The sequence below is a fragment of the Channa argus genome, chromosome 3 (genome assembly GCF_033026475.1).
Source record: "Channa argus isolate prfri chromosome 3, Channa argus male v1.0, whole genome shotgun sequence".
Taxonomy (NCBI): Eukaryota; Metazoa; Chordata; class Actinopteri; order Anabantiformes; family Channidae; genus Channa; species Channa argus.
The window spans coordinates 21,573,538-21,588,062 of NC_090199.1; positions in this window are offsets into that span (position 1 = coordinate 21,573,538).

Below are 14,525 nucleotides of genomic sequence, written 5' to 3' on the forward strand. Positions count from 1 at the left end.
AGATAATGTCAGGGTGGCTGGCTGCAAGCTAAAGCTCAGAAGAAGGTGAAGCAGCAGGACAATGACCCTAAACATCATGGTAACTCTATTATAGAAAGGTTTTGGAGACACAGTGCACCTTTTGGAGTGGCCCAGGCAGACCCCAGCCCTCAAGGCAATAAAGATGTTGTAAAATGATTCCAACTGAGTTGTTCACACCAGACATCCTAGGATTGTGGCTGAGCTGAAGCAGATCTGTAAGCAAGCAGGTCTAATATACAGCTACAGGAAGCCCTTGTTTGAGATTAATAATAATAATAATATTACTATTTTTATTACAATTACTATTGTTGTTGTTAACAGTGGTTCATCGATTTATTAAAACTCTGTTGCCATTATTTTTTACTATCACTTTATATATTGGATAGTTATTCTCAAAAAAGACATGAAAGATCATGACTGTTTGTTTAACCAGCTAAGAAACATTAGGTTTATTGATATTTATGACTTCGGTGAAGATCAGGTCACATGTCATGACAAATTTATGGAAAAAACAGGAAATTACAAACGATAGCATTACAGGACTTAATAGGAACAAGGGAAGTGGATTTGGCCGTTTGCCACTTTTGCTAATCAATACAACAGTTTGAGCGAAGGCAGTTTAGTACTGAGGAAGGCCAAGTGATAAAAAGAGAATTTGTCTGTGTGGAGTGTGCGTGTGTGTAACATCACTGGCATGTGGATGTGTTAGGAAGATTTATTACACTTCATCTTTATGCATCACAGTCACCGGCGGTCACCAAACACAGTCATCAGGCAAGAAAACAAAGAGGGACGGAAAACATCGGCCTATCACCATTTATCTCAGTTTCATAGTTTTCCTTCATTTTCTTTCCTGCAACAAAGAAACAAAAATAAAACAAGGCCATATTATTTTAACAACATTTCATAAGAAAAATAAAAAGTCACCAGCATTTAAATTAAACAGTATATTTTAACTCAGCAGACATTTAAGGTATTAGCTGCATTAAGCTTATGATGATTTTATGCCCTTCCAGGGGAGCTATGTTTTATACGTATAGGTTCATTTACAGGGGAGTTTGCATGTTCTCCGTGTGCTCGTGTGGGTTTCCTCCAGGTTCCCTCCCAGTCCCAACACATGCATGTTACATTTACTGGTGGCTTTGCAAATGTGTGTACATGGTTGTCTGTCTCTGTATGACTATAGACTTGAGACCTGCACAGGTTGTACGATGCCCTATGACAGCTGGGATAGGCTCCAGCCCCCTCAAGACCCTACACAGGATAACAGGTTACAGATAATGGATAGATGGATGGGATCATTTACAGCATTTTTGGTAAAACACAGATGTCTTAGACCTTTCAGTTAGCTTGAAAAGAACTTTCTGTCTTGCAAGAAACTATATCTCATTATATTAATATTGTTATATATTGCGTACCCTGTAAAATAGTTGTATCCATATTGCCTATTGCTTGGGTGAGAAATTAAAGGTACCAGGGCAGTACTTCCTAGTGCTGTTTTATTGAGTTTAATTTGCCACTTTAGTTAAATAATTATAAATTTAAAAGTAATTTTTGTAATAATAATAAATCAGTACATACAGTACTTGTTTTGACTTAGGAACATTATGACAAAAAAAAAGAGAGGAAGGGGCACAGGAGGTGGAGCGGTCGTCCATCAATTCCACAGTTGGTGGTTTGATCCCCAGCTCCTCTGGTCACATTTTGAAGCAAGACACTGAACCCCCACTTAAGCGGCATAGTATAGCAGCTCCACCATTAATGTGTGTGTGATTGTGATTGTGAGTGTGAATGGGTGAAAAAGAAGCAGCGTAAAGTACTTTAAGCACCAATAGGTAGTAAAGCACTATATAAGTGGAGACCATTTAACATTTAGAAGTTTGTGGTTTTTCTACAATATTTTTCTCTGGGCGCTTTTTGAATATTGGAAGTTAAATCAGAGTTTGTAAGTTATACAGAAATATGACATATCTCCAAAGAGTGGGAACTTCCAAACACAAAAAGCATTATTCTGTTTAGGACAATGGAGATGTGTTGCTGCAGAATGACTGCTTATATTTGTTTGCAGAAAAAATGAAGTCAAGTCTCTTCTCTACTTTTTTGTGAGTGAAAATCTTTAGGCCTACACAAAGACATTATGTTTGAGGGGTATGCCAACATATGAGTCACATAGTTGGAGTGGGTGTGTTACTACAACACATAGTTTTATTGCACTGAAGCGGATAAAACTTGGTAACCAGATATAAAGGAGCACAAGACATAAAAAACTTTCAGTCATGTAGCATGAAGTCATAAAACTATTGCATCATCAGGTTGATTGTGTCTCCACCCCACAGTTATCTTTTTTACAAGTCTTATTCACCATAACCATAGCAACAAAGACCTTGATAGACGTTAATTTAAACAATCTGCCAGCTCCTACTCATCCTACAATGTTAAAAAGCATTGATAGGTGTTAGGGTGAAAGATGATGTTGTTTTTGATGTAATTATGCCGATAATTGTGAATGATTGCTCTCAAACATCCATTTGATGCTGAGTAAATACTGAAGTAGTATAGTATAAAAACAAAAGTTGAAAAGCCTGCACACAGTTGGGAACAACATCAATCAAAAATTGATCCCAGTTTTCTTTCATTTCTATGCCATGATTCATTCATTCTTGTTCCTTTCTAAGAACAATTAAAAATCCCTGTGTCATTGGATTATAGGAGGAATGTAGAGCACTAACACAAACCTATTAAAAAGTAGCTTTGCAGCATCAATCCTACAGCTTACAGGGCATAAAACAAACCCCTCAGTCAATGTGCTGCCTTTATTAGCTTAATTGGTTTTGCTTATCTATCAACCACCTGTTTTATATTCTGGAAATTACTCGTCACTCTTACTTTGCGACTCACCCCTCTTACATTATAAATAAGTATTCAGGAAATTAGTGCTAAAATCTTTTATTAATGTCTTTGGCTTAATGCAATTGTAAGTTGTTTAGTGATATCGTTAAACTAATTAGGGTTCACTGGCTGCTTTCTCAATTCTCTGATAAAACCCACATCTCTTGAGCAAGAGTATTACACAGACATTTGAGCACAAATGACACAGGCATGAACATTTCTCTGCATGTGCTTCGAGATACAGTGTGTCTGATGCTATAAAAAGCTACTTAAAGCAGAGCTTACAAAAACAAAGATGTATGCATATGAAGGCATGGCCCACAGGTACACGTACACATTCATAACAGACTGCAGAAATCACTTATTTTTTCCCATTATCATAATTACATCCATTAGGAAAGTCAAACAACCAAATAAACAGGCCAAAAGCAACTAGATGTAATTAATTCTATCATGAAATAGAATATGTCTTCTGGGAGCAGTCATTGGTGCCTTTATCGATTCCTCATTGGCCTCTAAAGCTACAACCTTAAGCTTTCATATCTCAGGTCTTATCCCTGAGAGAAGCATGATTCCAGTCACTGTGAAGAGGCACGTTTCTGTGCAGTCATACATGCACTGGACAGAAATACACAAAATGCTCACGGCATTTCTCTCCAATTTTATGCACATGCAAATTAATTATTCAGTGGGTGATCAGTAGCCTGCAGCATTAAACATTGTGACTCACAAAACCAGCAAACCTAAATAACATAGCCGAAAATGATGAGGGTCATTTCAAATAATTCATTGTAAAACATAATCTCAGGGCTTTCATTTTAAAATGAAATCATGCATATTCATGCTGTATCCTGCGTAATGCTGAATCTTTTCATCACTAAAAATTCAACCAGTTCTCCATTTGGTTGGTCGATTTTTAGTTCCTCTTATATTTTGTTTTTCACGTGTTTGGCCCTGTTAGAATCAAACCACCATTGTATCCCCCATCCCCTTAGACTCTTCAGCAGACAGCTACCCAGCTACAGTTTGGTTTGCATCAAGCCAAACCCTTTTTATGTGAATTTTCAACATTAAAAAATCTGAGTGGGACCGCAGAGAGAAATAGATGGATGGAGAAAATATGAAAATAAAAGAAGACAAAGATAAAGGTTAGTGAATCCTCTTTCAGGAATAATTATGAACATTGCTCTTGCTTTCAAAAAGTGACCAGTCTTATTTTCATATTAAAGCAAAGAAGGGCCATAGTTGCCATTTAAAGGAAACATTCAACATTTTTGCTAATACACACATTCACCTTTTTGCCATAAATGATGTATGTCTGTAGGGTAGATATTTAGCTACTGTCAGCAGCTCTTAGCTTAGTAAAAAGCATGCAAACAGATCTGGCACTGGCAAAGGAGTGGGGCGAGGGTGGCTCAGGCGGTAGAGCAGTTGTCCGCCCAACCTAGAGTTGTAGGTTTGATTCCCCACTTCTACTGTCACAAGTCTCCTTGAGCAAGACACTGAACCCCAAATTAAATAAGTGCAAGCTATTTATTACAGCCCAATGGAAAACAGCTCACATGAAATTCCAACAGTTTGGTAACAGCCTGTGCTATAAATAACTAACAGTGACAACTGCTGCCTCAGAAACATCTGGTCACTTGAATTTCCATTTTCTATGTGGGCACAAAGGCACTGTTGGAAACAATATAGAGAAATCTGGCTTTGACAGTGCGGCTGCTCGGAGAGGAGGTTATACAAAATCAATCATCCAAAGAATTATAAGAAGTTGCCAGAATAAACTGTGAAAGTGTTTTTGTCAGTGCTGCTGCTCAAATACATAAAATGAAAGTGTTGAGTTGAATAATTGAACTCGTACCAACATTAACAGGACCAGAGTTGTGGAAAGATGTAAAACAAAATTAAAGGACGTATGGGACTTGTTCTCTTCTGATAAGTCATGCTTCTTGTTAGCAAGAGACAAACAAAACCCTCAAGGACAATACTTCAATCAACACATTTTCAAAAAAAATGAGTCATCGCTAGAGGTTGCAGCATGTTGTCTTCTTAACTTTCATATCACATCAAGTTGAATCACATTTCTTTTTCATAACTACAGAAATTAAGTCAGATTTGGTAGTTAAATACAAACTCAAAGATTATATGAGAAACACACAATGAGCTCGAGATGTTTTTGATCCACCATAAATGAGCAAAGTCATTTCTGATGAATTAGGCACAAATTTCTGTGTTTAGATTGAAACAAGGTTATGTTTTTTTCACAACCTATGAATTGCTGCACTCATGTCAGTTTTTTCAGCAATTCTGCTGTTGTATTAATTGATGTTTTATACGCCCTTAAAGTAATCAGCAATCCACAAAGAGGCTTGTCAATCAGTGGAGAGGAGCATCCTTTAGCTATGTTAGCAAAATACTATGTCTGTCAGTTCACACCTGTTCAACACTTTAGTATAGACTGATATATCTTGATGACTGCTGTGAAATACTGTAGTCAATGAAAATCCCCAGTAGATGAATAATACTACCTTCTCCTGTGTCCAGGAGGTTGATGGATTTTAATGACATTTAGAGCACAAATTCAAGGTTTTATGATGAGGATCAAGAGGATTGATGATGTGATATTATGTGTGCAATGTTATTAAGTATAGCTAGACACAAAAAAAAATGTAAGTTAAGACAACATCATGATTTGGGTTAAGCTACAAAAACAGCACCGACTAAAAAACCTGATTAAAACTTTTCCACAGGAAACTAACTGGTGTCTGATTTTCCAACTTGTGCTTGGCCACCCAGCCGCCCACCCACACGACCTATGCACAACTGTGATGCTTTTAAATTACACTTAATCGCTGTATCAGATTTACTACAGTTGCTAGAGTTTCCCAAAATTACCAAACATCTCCACGTTTCTAACACTGCTAGGAAAGTGAATGTGATGTTGATCAATAACTCTCTTGTAATGCCAGGGTAATGCTTGAATAAGCTGAAAATAGAGATGTCTCAACAACTTGTTGTTATATTTGGTAGACATTAATGACATCCTTCAATGACATTTTTAATAAAAATATCATCATTTAGCCTAAGTGCAGCCTTACAAAATCCCTAGCATGGCCATAGCCATCATTCACTCAGCAAATATTAGTGTTATCAGTGACCAGTGTCTAAAATTAACTAAATTTATAAAACTAAATACTGAATTACATTTTTTATGCCCAACTTTGGTCTGGCAAGTTATAAAAAAAACACAATTGTAACTATTTATATTGAAAACTTAGTAACATGTTTTCAGTGAGGACCTTATGTTTCAGAGCACCAGGCTGTAAATGTGTCCTTTGCTTTGTCATTCTGTCTTTGACTTAACTCCTATTTTACATGGTTAATTAAACTCAGCTTATAGCTGCCTTTTTATGGGTTATGAACGAAAGACTGATGGAGGTGATGAGAGGGAACATAGGAGGAGAAATGGGAGAGTGAAAAGAAAAGATTAAGGTCAGTTAATGTCATTCATTTTCACATACTCACCCTCAGCTTTAGTACACAAAGACCTCCAGTTTAGATGTGTACTGGTGAAAACAAGTCTACAAATAAAATGCTTTCTTAATACTGCTTTTTGTTGTTGTTGTTGTTTGCTTAGTCTTTTCCTTGGGGTTGGTAGAGGAAAAAAGGATACTGTAGCTTGATCAGGGGAAAGAAAGAACTGAAAGAAGATAAAAATATAAAAATCCAAATCTCACAGTAAAACAGTAACAGTAAAATCTTTTGTTTTACATTTTTTCTGTTACAATAAATTTTCATATCTAGAGTTCAACTCCTCAGTTCTTAGTCAAAGTTAATTAGTTATTTACTCTGGCTATGTGGCATAAAATACAACTTTTATAGTTTAAATATCAGTTACAAGTTGTAAGACATTAGAAAATTCAAGTTTTAGCATGTATGAGCATTAATTGCTTAGATGCTCAGAATTTAAAATCTTGAATTCAGTTGGGACTTCAGTTGAAGTCATTGTGCACAAAACCATTATGTTATGTTAAGTTTGTAGACATTATGTTATTATATCTCAAAAATAACCTTTAATTATTATTATTATTATTATTATTATTATTATTATTATTATTATTATTATTATTATTATTATTATTATTATTATTATTATTATTATTATGTTTAGAATAGAAATGAATAGTTAGTCTTTGGAAATGAAAACAAACTTTAAACATACATCTCTGACCAACGATATTCCTACTTCCCAATTACCAGCGGTCAAAATCAGGTTTTATTGATGATTAGCTTGGTGTTTCCAAACCTGGGGATCCCGAGCCCCACTAGGTGTCACCAAAGCTTTACAGGGGGTCGCAAGGTCTTCTTGGTTTTAATCGGTGTAGGAAAACACACAGCAGCCCTGTATATCACTTTTTGTTATTTATTTCTACGAAAAAAAAGTTTCAATTAATTAAAAAATATATAAGGAAGAAAGGATAGGAAGTATAAGGTTAAAGCAAAGACCTGAACACAAGCTATTTTCATGAAGCCTAAAGAGCCTAGTCCCCTTTTCAGTGAGCTGAAAGAAGAATGGCCAAGCAACAGGGAAATGTTGAGTTACTGCGAAAGAGGGACTTTTTATATTAAAATATATTTTGACATAAAGTCACTGAAATTACAGGATTACATAGTATAAGTAGGTGAATCGATATTACAGACATTTCCGTTCATAATCTTAAAAACAAACAAAGGAGTTGGCATTAAGGTAATCAAGAACAGGGTTATATTTAAGGAAAAAAAACTATTATTCATTGGTCAAAATAACAAGAGGTTGTGTTTCGTCCCTTTGAATTCACAAATTTAAAGCCATGTCTATCTGTTTTTAGTCACTGCCAAAATACTAGGTTCATTTACTTAAAGCATGAAGCCTTATTGTCAGAATCTACCCATTGATTTTCCATCTACTCCACAGTAAAATATTACACAGAAAGAACAAGAAAAAAAACAATAATGCACGCACATATCATGGTGAATGAGAGGGAAAGGAATTCATTAATTATGATAATGAAATATCGATGCCCGGGTGTTTCCTCTATGACCTGCTCTTCCCTAATAACACACTAATCTACTCTTAAGGACAAATATACTGTGTATATATACATATATGTGTACACTCCACAATATAGTTCTTGATTACACAAAATGTTAAATCAAAGCTGCCCTTTAATCAAATCTCTAATGAACATGCTTTCACTTAAGAGATGCAGAGAGGGGGTGGAGTGAACGCAGAGGAAAGCAAAATAGAACAAGAGGAGAAATTGCATTATCTTTGACGAAAAAAGACATGAAAAAAACCTCACTAAAAGAAAGAGAGGCATGACAAAGTTATGAGGAGGAGGATACAGATGCCAACATAGTCCAGCAGAAATCTTTCTCTTCTGTTTTCTTTCTGATGAGAAGGTATGAACAGAAACAGCTTCAGGCCCCCTTCAGTTCTTATGCGTCAGCAATTCCCTTTGGATGCTGAGAAAGTTACAAAAATTACAGGTACCAAGAAACAGAGGAGATAGAAAGTAGAGAAAAACAACAGACATAAGCAGGACAAACAGGAGATGAGGAGGAGGAGGAGGAGGAGGAGGGACGGCATTTTTGCTGCCGCAGCTGTGGGTTATAAAACTAATCCATCACACAGTTTATGGCCTTAATTAATTCATGTTGATTTAGCTCACTGCCAGTTTCACTTCTCCCTTCCTGTTCTTTTTGTATGATTCTCGTTGGTGGTCACCAAGTTGAAGCTTCACATAGCGTCATGGCATCTTCACTTCATATAATGTTTAATCTTTTTTTTCATGATTTCATGATTCTGTATACAGATAGTTCCTCAGGGGGCTTCACAGAAACCATTCACACACACACACACACACAAATGTAAATGATTTGAATTAATCAGACATGATAATGAACAGCTGACAATTTTTTTCCCCACTAGGTATAAACACAGCCAACAGCACTTAACTGGAGCTGTGCTGCACTGGCAGCAACATGGTGACGAGCCTCAGGGACACTAAACAGTAACAGGAAGATTATTTCGGAGGCATACACCATGCAGTCACACGCGCACTTAGCTCAGAGTTTATTACTGTGACCCTGGCTAATTCATTTTAACACACGGTGAACCTCTTTATCTTTAATCCCACATACACATACAATATGCACCCTAACACACAATGTTCTGCTAAAATAGCAACAATACTAAGCTCTCTGTGGTTGATTTGTCATAACTTCAAGACATTTTGATGAAATCTGTATGTATTGTACTTAAACACAGGTGTCTCTACTGGTTATTCATGCTTTCTTGTCTCAATTGACAACTGTGCTTACACCTTTCTCCAAAGATGACACTTAGTAGCAATTGTACATTGCCAATTCAAGCAAGGCCACTTGATAACTGAGAAACTGCAATTACTGTACACTTTCAGTTCCCATTGAGCTCGATCAGGAGATCACATTTCTGATCAGTAAGGGAAATAAAAGCATGGAAAATAGGAAACAGAGAAAAGAAGCGTGACTCTGTTCAAGTTACAAAGCTGTTTACCAGAAACTCTAATACTTATAAACACAAAATATTTCCTAAAGTTACTACAACATTTATATATGCAACATACACACACACACACACACACACACACACACACATATATATATATATATATATATATATATATATATATATATATATATATATATATATATATACATATGTACGGTATATGAATATATACACCCACCGCCCCCTTCATTAGGTACACCTGGAGAATGTAATGCAATCTAATACAGCAGCTCTGCCATGAATTCTACTTTTACAATGACATAATTACTCCGTTTTTAAGTTGAAACTGTCACAAAGGTGATAATTCTACTCTCTGTTTGCATTATGAGAAAAGTAATGTTGGAGCCACCTATTTCATTTTAAATAGAGTAGTTTCAACTTAATAACTGAGAAATGTGTGTACACACAAAAACAAATATGTATATACATTTATAAAGACACATATACTCCAGGTTGTGCTTTATAAATCATCGTGAAAATGAGCATGCACAAGTCACCACAAATGGCTCCAGATATTTTGCACACTAATGGTCTCTGCTAGGTTTATTGCCTTCTTTAACAAAGCTAGATAAGGCCAGAAGGCCTGGCAGCTTTGATGTCTTTGAATATTCCCTGTGGAAATCTGAGTTTAATCTTCTATTGTTTTAAATTCCAATTCATCCTATTGGTGTCATATATTGCTTTGCAATTCAAAGTAAAGAATTTCTTGTATCTACACTTAGAGGAACATGCTGCAATAAAGATCAACAGCTTTTGGCTTTCAGGCATCGCCACAGCTGAATGTGTTCCGCATATTGATATGGCATAACTTTTTATGCCAAATGATGCCGTTCCTGCTGCAATCCCACTCAGGACTGGCACTAAGGTGGCCCTTGGTAGCTGGGCAGGGCCACACCTGGTGAGTTGGTGATTCAAATCTGCGGCTTTTTGCAACCCAACCCAATGCTATACCACTGAGCCACCAGGCCCCCTAGATGATCACCCTGCCATGATAATCTCTAAAACATCAACACAACCAATCTACTTCTTCTTACAGAGTTCAGAATGTTGATTCTCGTTCATCCATTCACACACACCAAAGATGGCAGCCATATGCAAGGTGCTCAACAGACCTATGGGGAGCCACTTGAGCTTCAGTGTCTTGTCCAGGGACACTTTGACATATAAGCAGGAACCACTCGATCCACTGACCCTGTGTTCTGTGAATAGCTGTGTGTTCAAGTGAGCTACACCCACCATGAATGGTATCGATGTGTGTATGTGTATAGACTGTACATGGTGAAGTCAGTAGAGCCAATAGATGGATGCATAGGCTTATAAGGAAGTTGCCAGTTTCTACATTTGCTACCCTTAGCTGAACACTAACCACTGCAGGTCTAAGCTTACCCTGATCCTGGCACACGCATACACAGCTGTATGGGATAATTAAAGAGGCTGGTTCTTAATTATCTCTTGTAAATTAGTTGTAATTAATGTAATTAATAAAACCTTGACCAAACACTGTTGAGCCTCTGTAGACATATTTCTCTCAAAATGTGCACACGAGACAGCGTGACGGATGAGTAGTAATTTAACATAGCAGCAAACATCTGGTTTGTTTTATACATTTTCAGCTAAGGTTTGGAAGGTTTCTGTTTTGAGTGTAATTCAGCAATTTGAATAAGCACTTGAACAACAGATTAATGTATTTCCCAGGCTTTTATATAAGCTTCTAAAAACACCATCAAGAGTCCCTGTTGTTAAAAGAATACTCCAGCCATTCAATATAAAACAAAACCAGGGGACTGCTGACAGAAACATCCCGACTTTTAATGAATTGAGCTAATCTCTGAAAACACTGGATTCAACACTTCAAAGAAACTCAATAGCACTGACATAAAAAAGAAAAAAGAAAAACACAACATTGAGAAAAATGAAAGAAAACATGCAGTAACTGATTACTTTGAGTGCATTTCAAGTCTCACACACTAATCCAAAAAGAGCAAAGGAACAGTGACAGTGTGCGAGGGAGGAAAATGTTTCAGCAATCAAAAACCTGTGCTTTGGAAAAATTATGTTCCTTCTTTTATTTTCTTTCAAACATCATATTTGAGATATTTCTTGTATTTTTGGACAAGAGTTTCTGAGTAAAAATGTATTAAGATGTTTCAAAAAAAATCTTTTGTTAAAGAATATATTTGACTATTTTGTAACTTTGAAGTATAGTGGATTACAGTTCAAGAATAATCCAAGTAACCCCAGTAATACCAGTACTGTGTTAAATAAGCAGACTGATCCACAACGTGCTTCTGGAGGGGTTGGAGGTAAAGAGCCTCTGCCAAAGCAGCAGAAACACACTTTCCAGTAACTTCTGTTTCCCCTTAAATGACAGTGTTGCACTTTTATTTAGTTTGTAATTTTAACCATTGTCACTGGCAAAACCACATGTCATCTACTGTAGAAGGTAGGCTACCCACACTAGTGTCATGTAGCATACATATAGGCATCTCACTCTATAGTGAGCTTGATAATTCCTTGAAACACTCAAATACGTGAGATTTACAATCTGCTCATACGCAGTTCTCTCTCTGTGAGTCCTCAGTTTCTTTTCCTCTCTCTGTCTCTCTCTTCTTCTAAATTCTGACTAGGGTAAGGCAGACACATTTGTATTTAACCTACTCGAAGAGTGTCCCGAAACATAAACACCCTCTAGAAAGTATGAATGTGTGTGCGCATATGTGTGTGTATGTGCATGCGTGCTTTTGTGTGTGTGTACACAAATATAAGCATAACCATAGTTATCTCGTTATTTCCATCCCATCAGCAGGATCTCTGCAGAAGTTTCTAATATCACGTATAAATAAATTAATACATAAAGAAAATGCCACCCTTTATTTTATCCCTTTCTGTTGCCAGTTGTTTTGCATTAAATATTCAAGGCAAACAAATTTAATTTGCTGATGTTGGAAACATAAACATTGAAATAACTTGTAAACTGAGACAGATTTACTTCTTTGCAGGTGGCGTCAATAAAAGAACAAACATTTGACATTATAAATAATTTTAAATCAGATGTAAACTAAATGTTGTTTTTGTTGGGAAATAAAATCAAACATAAACTCCAAATATATGTTTCCAATGATTTTAATCAAAATTATGCCAAATATGTATTTATTTAGTGAAACATTATTTATTTCTATAAACAATGAGTACAACTTCAACAAGAACAGTGAACTGACAACTTTAGCTAAACAAATTTACAACCTCTTTCATGTTGTTATGTCCAACAATGTAAAACCTTTGCCAGAGAAAGATAATGAAGATCATTGCTTTTTATTCTCAAATTGAAATACTTTTACTTGCAGCAGTAAATCATATCAAATCATTCAAACCTACAGGAAATTAAGAGTCACTAATTAACCACAGTCTTTGCTGGTGGATACAGCTGGATGGTAGATTTGAACTGGGAAACTTCTTTGAGGCAGCAGTGCTAACCACTCCGTCACTGTTCTTCATCTATTACATTTTTATTATATTGCATACTTGTATTTTTGTTTTATTTATTATCATTCTTTATTATTATTTATGTCACATCTTTTTTTTCTCCTTCTTGATGGCTGAATTCTTAATAGAGTTTATAATGTGACATAGGAGGTCATTTGTATGCACTTACTACGTCTGAATAGCCTGAGGAATCGACTTCTATTTGGGGCCTGCTGCCTGCTGAAATATGTGAACATCTGAAATATACTTAGCTGCATCAGCAGGCTGCAGTCCAAAAAAACGTAGGCTGTTTTTTGGCTGGCCAGCTGAATCTGAATCTTCAGTAGAGTGGGGACCGTCCCTCTCTACAGAATCCATTGATGTTTCTTTACCAATTTGCTTCTTTTAAAGATCAGCTTTGAAATCTTGTCTTTATACTACAGGAACCTTTTACATTTGCTTGTTTTGTTTGTCTCTATATTGAAAAGAAATATGTTTTGTTGTTCTGGAACAATCTTTAACTGACTTTATCAAAATGGTGAATGTTTAGCACATTTTTGAGAATGCTAAAGGTTAAAGGCATTATCCCTGAAGGCTAAGGTTGCCCAACATAACATACTAGATAAACTAACAGTTGATACACATATACAAGTAAACAAGTCCTGCATGGCTTTAAGATGTAAGAATAAATTAATAATAAATGCTAAGAAGAAAAAACAGACCATGTGAATACATTGATTTTTCTGGTGAAGGCCTGCAGCTGTACTCATTTTTTAACACTTTATTTTTTATTAATATATCCAAGGAAAGGGCATCACAAATTGCAGTTGCATTTCAAACACCTTTCAGTCCCCCTGCTGTGACATTATCAGTGGCGTACCACACAAAATCTGAGCCCTTTGTGTATGTAGCCACGTTGGGCCCTCTAAGGTATACATTATCACCCCTTATCATATAATTAAACCAAGGAAACACGTGTTAATATGGACACTACACTGGGGAAGGATTACTGTATTTCTTAATAAAAGAAAACTGAATAAGGCTTCACTGGACTTGTGATTATGCACAATTATAATAGGTGCTAACCCAGTCTGTTTCAATCCAGAGGTAGCCTTTTGGTCATACATGATGTGCAAACAAATTACAACATTTTAATCTGGGAATCCAAAGACAAAATCCAAATGTATACAATATGGTGGATACAAAACAATTCATTAAATGCAAGTGGATTTGTATTTTCTTCATGAAAGCCACCATTGTTACAGTTGCACTCACCATCACCACCACCTTGGGAATTGGGTGTGTTTTCTTTCAGCTGTTTGCAGTGACAAGTGCTTCAACTTTAAAGCACACAGATGTCATTTGTAACTTACATCTCTTCCAGATCAATTAGTGTTTATTGAAATGGGAGCCAGGTCACTGTTGAAAGCCAGGAATCCGTTCATTATAATGGAGCCTGGATAAAATGACACTAGTTTCACACTTGATTTATTTTGCCCTGCACACTCAAATATGATTTTAAATTTGCAACCACAGGGGTTTGGTTACAGTTAAGGACAAA